We start from the raw sequence: 13,953 nt of genomic DNA on the forward strand, positions 1-13,953 counted from the left end.
TTTCCTGCATCCCAGTGATTTTGGTATGTTGTATCTTTGTTATAATTTACTTCATATAATGTTTTTTATTTCTACTTAATTTTATTGTTTACCCAAAAGTCATTCGGGAGCAACTTTTTTCATTTTCATATAATTGTGTAGTTTTGAGAGATCATCCTGGTACTAATTTCTATTTTTATTCCATTGTGGTCTGAGAATGTGGTTGGTATGATATGGATTTTTTCTAATTTCTTGAGACTTGCTTTATGAGCAAACATGTGTTTGATCTTAGAGAATGTTCTGTGTGCAGAAACAAAAAATATATATTCTGTGGTTGATGAATTGAGTATTCTGTAGATGTCTATTAGGTTCAGTTGATCAGGTATCAAATTTTGGTCCAGAATTTCTTTGTTGGTTTCCTGCCTCGATGATCTAATACTCTCTGTTAATGGGGTGTTGAAGTTCTCCACTATTTATTGTGTGGTTGTACAAATCTTTTTGTAGGTCTAGAAGTTCTCATTTTATGAATGTGGGTGCTCCAATGTTGGGTGCATATATATTTAGAATAGTTAAGTCATCTTGTTGAATTAAACCCTTTATCATTATATAATGCCCTTCTTTGTCCTTCCTTACTATTGTTGGTTTAAAGTCTGTTTCACCTAAGAATCACAACCCCTGCCTTTTTGGTGTTCTGTTTGCATAGTAGCTCTTTCACTAACCCTTTACTTCAAGCCTATGGGTGTCATTATGTGTGAGACAGGTCTCTTGAAGACAACAAACAGATAGGTCTTGATTTTTTCAATCCAGTTTGCTACTCTGTACCTTTTAAGTGAGGGCATTTAGACTGTTGACATTAAAGGTTAATATTGTTTTCTGAGGTTTTGATCCTATGGTGAAGTTGATAGCTGGTTGCTTTGTCATTTCCATTGCATGGTTACTTTATAGGTCTGTGAGCTGTGTAACTTGTGTGTTTTTGTGTTAGCACACAAAACACATGCTCCACAACAATCTCTGCAAAGGAAGGGTGGGAGGGCTCATCTTACTGGTCCTGGCAAGCAGGTGCCCTGACTGCCTGGATATATGCCTGGGCATGAAGTAGAGAGGGCCTTGCTGTACCACAATCTCTGTACAGGAAAGGTGTGATAATTCAGGCTGCTGAACCAGGTGAGTGGGTTCTCCGAATTCCTGGAGAGATTTGCCTGGGCTTGAACCAGAGAGGACTCCCCTCGCACCAGGATCTCTGCACAAAAAGGATGGGGTGGCTTAGGCTATTGCTCCAGGAAAGTGGGTGCTCCAAATGCCTAGAATTCAGCCTGGGGGTAGAGCAAAGAGGGCCCCACTGTACAACATCTCAGGGGAGCAGGTTGGGGCACCCAGTAATGGCACATGCAGACCAGTTCCAGGTAACCAAGCTGGCCCTGGCTGCAAGTCTCATTGAACAGGAGAAACTGCAGAGCCCTCTTCATCCCAAACCCAGGCATATCACCAAGTGGCTCTCTTCCTATCCGAGACCTGTGATGGAGGAAAATACAATTCCGGTGCCTACTACTGAGGTGCTTTCCACAATTACCCCAGTGTGGAAACCCCTACCCTGCTCCAGAGCAAGCATGTGAATCTCTGGCCCAGACTAAAATGCCTGAACAGCCATACTGCCAGGTTCCCAAAGAATGTCTGACACTGTACTCACCCAGATTAAAAATGATGTCCTGCTCTTGGTCCTGGATCTGGGAAAATATCTGCAGTTTTCCTTGTGTTTCCCTCCCAGCATCTCCAAGCCTCCCCCCAAGTTAGCTGCAGAGTTTGGGAGAAACAAAATGCTCTCCCTTGGCCTGGGTTGCTCAGATCCCCAGTGGAAAGACGAGTCACAGACAGAAGCTCTTTGCCTCTCTCAGGTACTGGAGCTTCGCTCACTTTCATCAGCTGGATACCATCGCGGGGGCGGTTTGCCTGCATTCTTCTCCCTGAGATCTGGGGTGTCCTGCACAATTCCAGTGGATTCCCCTTTTCCTAAGTGAATTAAAGCTCATGGAGTTGGTCTTTATGCACCATTTTGCTATTTCCAAGTAACCGAGACGTGCTAAACATCATCTGCCATCTTGGAAAGAAAAAAAAACCTTGACTCTTTTGGATTAAGTTGTAGTCTTTCAAATAATAGTTAAACTCAACATTACTATTTAGAGAAACGCTGACAAGCAATTTTATAACAATATCACTATCTAAATTATAAAGCTTCAAAATTACTTAGCTTAAAAACTAATAGATCAGGTTAACTACATGAGAATATTAAGGGGAAAAAAAGCCTTATAAAACAAAAAAAAAAATTGGGAGAGAGATATAAAGTATCCTGGACTAACATTTTAAAGATAAGTTCATTTACTAACATCATTTTCCAAAATTATATTATCTAGTTACCTTTCAGTTCCCACTAATATCTTAAACCTGTCTCACTAAAAATTATGCTTTCGAGGCAAATTAGTGAGCTTAATTTATTTTCTATGATTCTATGTTTTGACTTACGTGTTTAGTTCATTTGACAAAGATTCTCTTTTAATTCTTCTAGATATAGTTGCTTCTATTTTTCTAATTCGCTATCACTAAAGTTTTCTTGAGCAGTTTACATTTTGCACTGCTCAGCTTCCAGAGCTTTAATTTTGAGTTCCATCTTATTTATTGAAGTAATATCATGCCATCTTAACTGCTCTAAATGTTCTTTAGATGTTGCTTCTGTCTAAAGCAAATTAAAAGGCTACATTTTTAAAATAATGACCGAAATTATTATTGTATATTTGTTTTATTTTGTTTTGAGTCAAAATACAGAGCAATTTCAAATATGTAAAAAAAGAAGCTAAACTTTAAAATATTTGTCAGCAATATCAAGTAAATTGAAATTTGTATTTGAATTAAATCTGAATTGTAAAAAAGTAAATCACTTATGTTAGTACTCATGTAATCTAATAATCCAAAGAATAATGAAATCAATTTAAAATTTTCAAAACTGAACAATGTAATTTAAGAACAATTCAAGAGTCTGGCATAATTTCTAAATCACAATTATTTCTTTTCTTGATAGTCATATTTTATGCCTGCTGGTCTTAATAATCAAATATTTCTATAGGGGAAATTATTATTCTGAAAGATTGATTTAGTTATAACAGTGATGAAAATTGAAATATTTAAAAGGATAAACAGATGCCACCTTCCTTCTAGAAATTTATAAAATATATAAAGTAAGGGGAGGAAACACATACAACAAATATGTTGAAAATATAATTTAAACTGAAATGAAAGTACATCTTAGATGAATAAACTAACCAGATTAAAAAAAAACACTTATAGATTGACTTCTTGTAATTCTTCTATACACTGTCTTGCTCTTTCTCCAATCTCCTGTTCATATTGTTTGACTTGACCACATTCTACCATACTTATGTCTATATGACTTTTGAGGTCTATTGCTTCTTGTTCAAACATAGTTTTTTTTCGTCTGTAGTTTTTCACTTTTTTTTATTGTTTTCATAGATAATAACTCCTGTTGAAAAAATTTATTCTCTGTATCCAGATTTAGACATATTAAAGACATAGCTTCCATTGCTGTAAGATCATCGATCTTCATGAATAAAATAATATATAGTTTGGTAACAAAGGAAATAGGCTTAGAATAATTCTAACACAAAACCAGTAACAATTTGTGAAATAAATTCAGCCACAAAAAAATGTTATCTCTTCTGTAGTAGATTCTTCAAATGTGGACCCTTACTTAGAAAATCAAGAAAGTTAAAGCCATCAGAAGTAACATAAGTGTATTTTGTACTCTTATCGACTCTGCCACACAATATTTGCATTTGATCTTAGACATGTATTTTTCTATAATTATTTCTCTCTTTCCTCTAAAATGGCTCTAAGTCACCTCTTAGTAGAAGGTCTCTTACTCCTTTCCCCCATCACCACCCACTATAATTTCTAAAGAAGTTTTGCAGACTTCATATTGAGTTGTTTAGGTCTTACTCTATAAATGGCTCTGCAAGTAAAACTTTGAAAATAAGATTCTAATTAATGAATCCAGTATTATGGATTCAATGTCATAAGCCTTCTTCTAAACTGCAAATGTTATATGCTAATTTAAACTGCACTCTAAAGAGTAATGACTCTTGGAGTTTAAGGCCACAGAAAACAGGACACAGAAATGAATCTACATATTTACAGCCAACTGATTTTCAACAAAGATGCCAAAAACATACACAGGGGAAAGGATACCCTCTTCAATAAATGGTGCTGGGAAAACTGGATATCCATATGAAGAAGAATGAAACTAGACCCCTATCTAACACCATATACAAAAATCAACTCAAAATTAAATAAAGACTTAAACGTAAGACCCCAAACTATAAAACTACCAGAAGAAAACATAGGAGAAATTCTTCAGGATGTTGGTCTAGGCAAATATTTTATGAGAAAGAATTCAAAAGCACGGATAAAAAAAAATAGACAGACGTCGTATATTAAACTAAAAAGCTTCTGCCCAGCAAAGGAAACAATCAACAGTGAAGAGACAACCTATAGAATGTGAGAAAATATTTCCAAACTATTCATCTGACAAGGACTAATATCCAGAATATACAAGGAACTCAAACAACTTGACAGCAAAACATGAATAATCTGATTCAAAAGTGGGCAAACAATCTGAATAGACATTTCTCAAAAGAAGACATGGGATGGCCAAAAAATATTAAAAATGCTCCACAGCACTAATCATCAGGGAAATACAAATAAAAACCACAATATGATATCTCACTTCAGTTCAAATGACTGCTATCAAAAAGACAAACAGTAGCAAATGCTGTGCAGATGCAGAGAAGCGGAAACTCTTATACATTGTCAGTGGGTATGTAAATTTATACATCCATTTTAGAAAACAATGTAGAGTTTTCTCAAAAACTAAAACAGCAGCAACAACAACAGACTTAAAATGAACTGCCGTATGACCCTGCGATCCCACTACCAGACATTTAACTGATAGGAAATTAGTACATCAAAGGGCCACCTGCATCCCCACGTGTGTTGTAGCACTATTTACGACAGCTAAGAGATGGAATCAACCTAAATGTTCATCGAAAGACAAATGGATCAAGAAAATGTTGCATATACAAAATGAAACACTATTCAGCCATAAAATGAAATAAAATCCTGTCATTTGCAGCAACATGGACAAGTCTGGAGGACATTATGTTAAGGGCAGGCACAGAAAGGTAAATACTGTGTGTTCTCACTCATATGTGGGAGCTGAAAAACAAAATTAGCTCATGAAAGTAGAGAGTTGAATTGTAGGTATTAGAGGCTGGGAAAGGTAGTGGGCAGGAGAGGAGAGGCTGGTTAATGGATACAAAATTATGGCTGAGGTAGGAGGAATGAGTTTTGGTGTTTTGTGGCATTGCAGGGTGGATATGGTTAACTATGATTTATTGCATATTTTCAAAAAGCTAGAAGAGAGGATTTTGAACATTCACAACACAAAGAAATGTTAAGTATTTGAAGTGGTAAATATGCTAATTAGCCTGATTTGAACATTACACATTGTATATATGTATCAAGATATTACTTACTCTGTATTCCATAAATATGTACATATGTATCAACTAAAAGCAAAAGAAAAAATATGTATCCCATAAAACAATAGAATATGGGCCAACCTTAATAATTTGCTTCTAATGAATCCGTTGTGTCCTGAGCTTCCACACAATGGGGGTCTTGGGTTCCAAGGGCAAGCAGTCTAAGATACAGAGCCTTTTCTAACCTAATGTTAAAAGTCACATAGTATTAATATAATTTTCACTACATTCTATTCATTAGAAGTAAATTGCTAAGAGAGCCCAGGAGTTCTAGTGGGTTTTCAGGCTGCCTGCCCCAGATAAAGTTCCAGTCAGTGGTCGGCATCATCGACCAGACAAGTGGGGAAGCAAACCTTCAGATGATTCCCGTCCCCCCGCCTTTGAGCTGTTCTCAAGACAACTAAAAGAAACAGAGACAAGCTGTCTTGGCCAAGCTTTTCCCAAACCACGGATTCCTGAACTAAATACATGTTGTTGTTTTCAGCCATTACACTTTGTGTAATTGTTGGAAAACAAAAACAGAAAAGTTGATTTAAAAAAAAAGAGACAATACGAATCATAAATTACATAGTAGATATTAGTCTCCTTGAAAGTAGGATCTAATCAGTATTGAGATCGATTTATTAATGGCAAATAATGCTAATGAGAAACAGTAGATAACTAGAAGAAACACTCAAGAGCTATTGAGGAGGAAGTTTTTCTAAAGTTCCCTTCATTTATAAACTCTTATAACCAGGCAAATGTGCCTCTTTAGAATTTTCCCACAGGTCTGAGAATAAGAAAGACTGAGAAGCCAGGAAACATTATGTGAAGCGTAATCACTGGAAAACCACTAGAAATGTTTGGTTTAATAACCAAAATCACACATTTTCCCTGATTTCAATTAACTGAAATTCTAAAAGAAGCAAGCAGCTTTCAATATTTATTAATAAATCTAATACTTTAATCTTCACTTTCCTTTCCTCAGTGAGGAAATAAGGAGAACACCATGGAATCATTTTTAATCTTCTCAGAAGTAAAATAAATGTCATGTGCTTTGAAATGATGAGAAATTAAATACAAGTTTTCCTTTATCTTCAAGTTTCTTTGTATAAAGAAGCTAAGACCATCTTATCTTTACATTGTACTACAATGCTTCTCCATAACATACAAATTGGCTCTGAAATTTTGAAATTCAAATAACTAATTTGACAATTATTTGTCTCTGCTAAATTACCTGAACATTTTCTGCTTTTTAAGTGCTGCACTCCTGGAAATTTTTCATTGAATCGGTTGAACTATTTTATTGCAAAAACCATGTACTGAGCTATAAAGTATAGCTGTGCATCTCTGTTGGTTTAAGTAAAGAAAGGTAAATACAGGGAATTGTGATATCTGAAAACACACAATCTGCACCAAGAAAACGATCAGCCCCGCTATTATGCACAAGAATAAGGTATGAGATTGGAAGAGGATCTAACTATGAACTGAAAGATGACATAAGATGAGCTCAGTTTCCAGTGAGAACAGCTGACAGCCCAGACTTTTCTCCTTCCTAGATAATAAAAATCTACAGATCATTCTATGAATTATAGCAAGTTAATAAAACATAATGTAGTAAATAGTAGACTGTATCAGCAGATCCTGTGACCACGATTTGATGAAAATGGGACTGTAGAGGGATGCACTGGGTGAGACATTAAAGGTATGAATGGGGGGAATAAAGGAAAGGACTCTGTCCATTCCTTTGTTAGCCTGACTTCCCATCATGTCATGGAGTCAGCAAGGTTGACTTATGTTGGCCACAGGCTCCTTCAATAAGCAAACAGTGAAGTTAAAGATGTTCCACAAAATTGAATTTTATTATGACCTAAGACAACTGGTGATATGCAACATGATTAAAAAAGAGTTCTCACAAAATTTTATTTGGTACTGGCATAGAATAGATATAAATCAATGTATTAGAATTGAGAATTCAAAAATGTACACATTTACAGTCAACTGATTTTCAACAAGGGTAAGAAAATAATTAAATAGGAAAAGAATAGTCTTTTCAACAAATGTTGCTAGGACAACTGGTTATCTACCTGCAGAAGAATAAAGCTGGGTTCCCACCAAATACCATATATAAAAATTAACTCAAAACAAAATAGCTAAATGTAAGAGCTAAAACTATAAAACTCTTTGGAAAAAAATAGGCATAAATCTTTGTGATTGCATTTGTCAGTGTTTTCTTCCATATAATATCAAAAGGAAAAATAGATTAACTGGACTTCATCAAAATTTAAAGGAGTTGTGCTTGAAAAGACCCTATCAAGAAAGTAAAAAGTCAAAACTTTGAGTAGTAAAAAATATTTGAAAAGTATATATCTGATAAGGGACTTATATCTAGGATCTTGGAAAACATACCAGCAGCTCCTGAAAAAGTTAAGCATAGAATTACCATATGACCCAGCAACTCAACTCATAAGTATACACCCAAGAGAAATGAAATCATACGCAAACACAAAAACTTGTACTTGAAAGTTCATAGCAGCATTATTAATAATGGCCAAAAGTTGAAACAATCCAAAGGTCCATCAACGGATGAATTGATAAGTAAAATGTTTGTTATATCCACATAATGCAGTATCATTCAGCAATAAGAGCACATTAAGTACTGATATATGCCACAACACAGATGAAACATGAAAACTTTAGGCTGAGTGAAAGAGGCTAGTCACAAAACACGACATGTGGGGATTTGATTGATATGAAATGTCCAGAATAGGAAAATCTACACAAACAAAATGGATAGCTGTTTCCCTAGGGCTGGGCAAGGAAGGCGAAACTGTTAAAGGATGTAAGGGTTTTTTTTAGGGTGATAAAAATGTTCTAAAATTAATTGTGATGATGATTTAATAACTGTGAAAATACTAAAAGCCCCTGACTTGTATATTTTAAGTGAATTGTGTAATATGTTAATTATATCTCAATAAAACAGAAACAAAAACAACCTGATTTGGTACTAGTGATTTGAAGTCATATAATGGCATACTGCTTGCATTTAGACCATTGGCCAGGGTTCAAGACACAAGAGAATCAGCAGTATACTCTTTATATTATGTAAAAATGATATATTAAAATGCTATCCTTTTCACTGGTATCAAGTACATAAAATTAAAAGAAAAATTTTTCTTTCAGTGCTCAAAGCATTGAGAGATTTCTGTTTCCCAAAATAAGTGATTTTTTCGTCCCAAAACTGATTAAAAATTACCTTATATTTTAGATTATTAATCTGAATATCTACATCAAATTGACTGGTCTTTACATCTCCATAAAAACTAAACTTGCCATTTTCACATTCATTGAGCTTCTTTTCTGTCATTTGTAAGAGTTTCTTATAGCTGCAGGAATGTTCAGAACGAGTAAATCAAGTTTCTTAAGGGTAAATATTTAATAATTATTTAAAGAGATATTACGTTCTAACATACAAAAGAAACAAATCCATAAATTAGAACCCTCTCTCATTTGTTTCAAACTAAAAGAGTTGGAAAACATTTAACGAAAGTATAATCTTAGGTAAATAATATGAAGAAAATTTTTATGACATATATGGCAGATAAAGAGTTAATATTAATTAATAAACTAGTTGCGTGCATTTTAGTAATTAATATAAAACCTTAACCTATTATTAATTATGAGCTCTAACCTAGAGATCAGTATCCCAGGTGAAGAGAAAAGCATACTTATGTAAGTTTGAAAAAGACACAAAAATACATTTTGGTACCCATTGACCACAGTCTATAGGAAGAAAATACATGCAGAAAACACCAAGGAGATCATTCAAAGTAGAAAAACAGACACAAAAGAAAACATCTGTGAAGTCTGAGTTAAGGAGGAAAAGGAAATAGGCAGAGTTTTACAAGGAAGGAAATGAGCAGAGAGATAATACATGGGCCCTTAAAGGCTGTTTTAAGAAGAGCTCTAGAGATCTTTGCCAGTACAATGTTAACAAAATGAAAGGAATGCAAAATCATGTAGAGAAAGACAATGAGAGAAAAATATTAATTGGAATCAAAGAACAAACTTAAATACTCAGCAAATACATAGAAAAAAAAGCCATGCTGGGGTCTTCAAAGGTACTGGGAAACATTCCATTTTCTATTTGGGTGATAGAAACACAATGTCCATTTTAAATGCACAAGAGCGAAACTCCATCTCAAAAAAAAAAAAAAGAAAGAAAGAAAAATATCACCACATACACAATTCACCTTTTTTTCCTCGTGTGCACACATTGCTATTTATTACTGAATCCAGTTAAGGACACAGGTGTTATCTTCCTGCCAAATAGATGTTCTGTTACTAGACAACAGTTTTAGCCCACCATTCATTTATCCCCAGATAATTCTGCAATGCTTAACAACCTACTGAAGTCTCAAAAAAGAAATGGATAATGTGGGGAAGACTGGCAGTGGTAAATTCTACACTGTGGAATGTTTTCCTCTTTTTTTTTATTAGAAGCTCAAATCAACCTCAGGAGTCCTCACTTATTCAATTGCCTGCCCAAATCCTTCCAATAGATTCCTGTCTCCAGAATAAAAGAAAAATTCCAATGGCCTTTGAGGCCCTTTAGGTAACCTCCCTGACCTCAGCTGCCATGACTCTCCCCTACTTACAGCATTTCTGCCATATGTGAATCCCACCACCCCTCATTAGTCTGAAACTGGGGGGCTCCATTGCCAAACTAAGAGATCACAGATAACTACACTTATCGTTGTTGGACAAAATTATATCCAAATGATGGTCATTGAGCCTTGAAATAAAAGTTATAAGCAAATGATTTCTAATAATATTAAATTACACATAACAGTGGGAAAAATAAATCAAATATGGTTTTGCTAAAATTCACCACATTTGTCCCAAATTGTTATTTGATAAAAAGTAGATGCTTTTTAAAAGTTGAGTGGTCATAACAACATGTAATTTGAGATTGAAATATTTTCAGATTTAAGTCAAATTGACATGAATAAAAATAAAATCATACCAACTAAAATGTATGAACAGCTACTGAAGAAAAAGTATTACAAGATACAGCAATACACTTCAATTCATCTGGGAAATCTAGAATTAACTGTCAAAGTAACTCACTTAATCAAATCTTAATTTCAAAACACTCATTTCAATTGGGAGCATTTCCATTTATCTACTGCATTATAGTCTTAAAATGTGGCAACATAAAGGCATTAAAATTATTTCAGCAGTATAAGACTACATTATTAATATTAGTCTATATCTATTAATAATTTGTAACAAACCCTTACAATTGTATAAGTGACATAACGTCATTACCCAAAGTAAAGAATCTCTCAGCTTTAGGGCCGGGTGCGTGGCTCATGCCTGTAATCTTAGCACTTTGAGAGACTGAGGCGGGTGGATTGTCTGAGCTCAGGAGTTTGAGACCAGTCTGGGCAACACGGTGAAACCCCATCTCTACTAAAACACAAAAAATTAGCTGGGCGTGGCAGCGTGTGCCTGTAGTCCCAGCTACTCAGGAGGCTGAGGCAGGAGAATTGCTTGAACCCAGGAGGTGGAGGTGGCAGTGAGCCGAGATTACGCCACTGCACTCCAGCCCAGGCCACAGAGGGAGACTCCGTCTAAAACAAACAGACAAACAAACAAACAAAAGAATCTCTCAGCTTTAACTATTATGTGCTGAAAATAAGGCATTTCTAAGCTAACACAGTAAATAAATTAATCATCTATTTTTACATTCAACTAGACTAAACATTTAGCTACCAGCAAATATGACTTTAAATTTTCCTTCAGGAGGTTTGAAAAATATTTATCTTTCTTAATACTTAGTTCTCTTTCTGCTTTCTCTTCTTCATATTGATATAGTATTTCTTTTAAATGATCACACTCCTTTAATAACTCCTTATATTTATCTTCTAGCAAACAACGTTGCTTTTCATTGCCAAGAAATTGGTCTTGAGTATTAATTATCTTTTCTTCCTTATCTGTATCTTGTGATCCTCATCTAGTTGCTGTTGAAGCAGCATATTTTCATTTTGTAGCTGGGATAATCTCTCTTCCATGGCTTCCTGCTTTGCAGTGTATTTACTCACTTTATCTTGCTCATTTTCATACATTTGTTCAGTGTTCTTCATCTGACACTGTGTTTGGCATAGATCTCTTTGTAGACGTTCTGAAACCAAAGCTGTTTCTCTGAGAGCATCTCTTGTGTTATGGAACTCAAATGTTAGGTTACTGAATTTACTCTGAGCTTCAGAAAGTTGTTGAGAAAGAATTTCATGGTTACTTTTTAGGTTAGACATGTCAAAATTTATTTTTTCTTGTAAGCAAGCATCTCTTGCACTCTGGAGAGCAAATTCTAGGTGTTTCCTTGGTATCTTGCCTTGATCAAGATCACGTATAGCAGCAGCCAGTGTATAACCATAGCATTCAACTTCTGTTTCCAGTCTTTCCTTGTTTTCTTTTTCTTTCTTCAGTTCAGAACTGAGCAATAATCTCTCACCTGCTCTCACCTGTCAAAGCATTCAGCTCTCCATTATAGTTGGATATTGTTTTTGTTACTGTTTCCTGGGTTTTTATTGTGTCTGTTTCCGGTCTAGAGTGACAATTTCTCCCTTCAACATGCAATTTTCATGCAACATATCTTCATGGCTATGAGAAATCTAAGTAAAGCAAAGGAAACTTTTAGCTACCACTCAATAAAATAACATATCACAATTTCCTCTAAAATTAAAGAATAACCTGTACATTTATACAATGAAAGGGTTGCCATATGTGGATATCCAACTGGAGAAAAAGTCAGGTCAAAACCTCAAACCTTATAGACCATAGACTACCAAAAGTTCAAAAATTTATTTGAAGACAATGAATCCATGAAAGTAAAAAAGAAACCACTAGAGAAGTTTTAAGAATCTCAAAATTGGATAAGCCCCTCCCTGAATTACAACAAATCCAAAGGCGTAAAATAAAAAATTAAAAACTTGGACTATGTTAAAAAACTGGGGCCGAGCGCGGTGGCTCACACCTGTAATCCCAGAACTTGGGGAGGCCGAGGCGGGTGAATCACGAAGTCAGGAGTTTGACACAAGCCTGACCAATGTGGTGAAACCTGTCTCTACTAAAAAACTACAAAAATTTGCTGGGCACAGTGGCAGGCGCCTGTAATCCCAGCTGTTAAAACAACTGTTAAAATCCCAGTCGTTAAAACAGGAAAACCACCTGATTGGGATTATCTGCACTGGCTTCAATATCGATGGTGATGACTGTGAGCCCTGGAGCTGCATTACAAGGAGAATGGACACTTCTCTCTAGAAGAGAGGTTGTCTACTCTTTCCCCTTCTGGCCTCACCCTTCCCTCCCCAAGAAAACAAACAGACAAAAAAAAAAAAAAAAAAAAAAAAAAAAAAACCGCACAAACAAACAAGCAAAAAAAAAAAAAAAACCTTTAGTCTTATGCTAGAGGTGCATACGACTGTGTTTTGAATATCAGCCTTGGCATTCACATTCCAGAAGAACTCTTACCCTTTCTTGATTCTTCTCCAGACCTTTGGCCCCAAAATACACTCACCTTCACAGAAGACTTCTTTAGTCAACCTTTAGTAACTAATGCGGTAAGTGATCTATCATAATGCTAAAGAATTAATGAAGCTTTGTACTGGAAGGGGTGGAATAATTTGAATTTCCTAGGAAGTTTTCAAACTGCATCTCCCGCAGCCTCAAATATTCTGATATAGCTCTCATACCCCCATTGTCAATCCACAGGGATGCAAACAGGTTGTGCATTTTTAAAAAGGGGTTCTAAATGAGTAAGACAATATTTACCTCCAGCAAGAACCACTAGTTTACAGTTTGATGTACATTGCCAGGAAAGATTTGCATTTTTAATGCAAATCACTGAAACCAAAAAAAAGGAATAACTCTAGACTTCCAGAACAAGGCTAAAAAGAGATTTTTGCAGTGGGCCACCAAGATGTCCTTGTATAAGCAGGGCCTCCTTCTCCCGTGGCTGTCAATGTTGGAGGTGCCCTGGCCTGGGTTGAACCTGTGTCATTGTTGTGAAGATGTGAGGGCTATCAGTTAAGTGTCTAAATGGCGTAACTTCATGGACTCAGATTCTGGCTGATGTGGATGACCTATCTTAGGTTTCTGCCTATGTCCCTAAGTCCTCAATCCCTGTTAAAAGGCAAGTTCTTAGTATATAATGAAAATGTATGAGCCTTAGTGGGTTAAACATGAGTGCTGGAGTCATCAAGTCAGTAGGATCAAGTACTAGATTCAGAAGCTGTGGATTGTCCAAAAATCATATGGTTTCATGGGGTTTGGGGGAGGGTTATGAAAGCAAAGATAGAGCGTGATCCCCGTTTTGCGCTATGTA

This window comes from Pongo pygmaeus, chromosome 14 (genome assembly GCF_028885625.2).
Source record: "Pongo pygmaeus isolate AG05252 chromosome 14, NHGRI_mPonPyg2-v2.0_pri, whole genome shotgun sequence".
Classification (NCBI taxonomy): Eukaryota; Metazoa; Chordata; class Mammalia; order Primates; family Hominidae; genus Pongo; species Pongo pygmaeus.